We start from the raw sequence: 1,287 nt of genomic DNA, 5'->3' as shown, positions 1-1,287 counted from the left end.
GTGTGTGATGTTCCCCTCCTTATGTCCGTGCATTCTCATTATTCAACTCCCACTTATAAGTGAGAACATGCAGTGTTTGGCTTTCTGTTGCTGTGTTAGTTTGCTGAGAATGATGGTTTCCAGCTTCATCCATGTCCCTGCAAAGGACATGAACTCTTCCTTTTTATGACTGCATAGTATTCCATGGTATACATGTGCCACATTTTCTTTATCCAGTCTATCATTGATGGGCATTTGGGTTGGTTCCAAGTCTTTGCTATTGTGAACACTGCTGCAATAAACATACGTGTGCATATGTCTTTATAGTAGAATGATTTATAATTCTTTGGGTATAAACCCAGTAACGGGAATGCTGGGTCAAATGGTATTTCTGGTTCTAGATCCTTGAGGAATCACCACACTTTCTTCCATAATGGTTGAACTAATTTACTCTCCCTCCAATAGTGTAAATTGTTCCTATTTATCCACATCCTCTTCAGCATCTGTTGTTTGCTGACTTTTTAATGATTGCCATTCTAACTGATGTGAGATGGTATCTCATTGTGGTTTTGATTTGCATTTCTCTAATGACCAGTGATGATGAACTTTTTTTCATATGTTTGTTGGCCACATAAATGTCTTCTTATGAGAAGGTCTGTTCATATCCATTGCCCACTATTTGATGGAGTTGTTTGGTTTTTTTCTTGTAAATTTGTTTAGGTTTGTTGTAGATTCTGGATATTAGTCCTTTGTCAGATGCTTAGATTGCAAAAATTTTCTGCCATTCTGTAGGTTGCCTGGTCATTCTGATGACAGTTTCTTTTGCTGGGCAGATGTTCTTTAGTTTAATTAGATCCCATTTGTCAATTTTGGCTTTTTTTGCCATTGCTTTTGGTGTTTTAGTCATGAAGTCTTTGCCCATGCCTATGTCCTGAATAGTACTGCCTAAGTTTTCTTCTGGGTTTTTATGGTTTTAGGTCTTATGTTTAAGTCTTTAATCCATCTTGATTTAATTTTTGTATAAGATGTAAAGAAGGGGTCCAGTTCCAGTTTTCTGCCTATGGCTACCCAGTTTTCCCAACACCGTTTATGAAATGGGGAATCCTTTCCCCATTGCTTGTTTTTGTCAGATTTGTCAAAGATCAGATGGTTGGAGATATGTGGCATTATTTCTGAGGTCACTGTTCCATTCCATTGGTCTTTATATCTGTTTTTGTACCAGTACCATACTGTTTTAGTTACTGTAGCCTTGCAGTATAGTTTGAAGTTAAATAGCATGATGCCTCCAGCTTTGTTCTTTTTGCTTAG

The sequence above is a fragment of the Chlorocebus sabaeus genome, chromosome 8 (assembly GCF_047675955.1).
Source record: "Chlorocebus sabaeus isolate Y175 chromosome 8, mChlSab1.0.hap1, whole genome shotgun sequence".
Classification (NCBI taxonomy): domain Eukaryota; kingdom Metazoa; phylum Chordata; class Mammalia; order Primates; family Cercopithecidae; genus Chlorocebus; species Chlorocebus sabaeus.
This window is presented reverse-complemented; position numbering follows the sequence as displayed.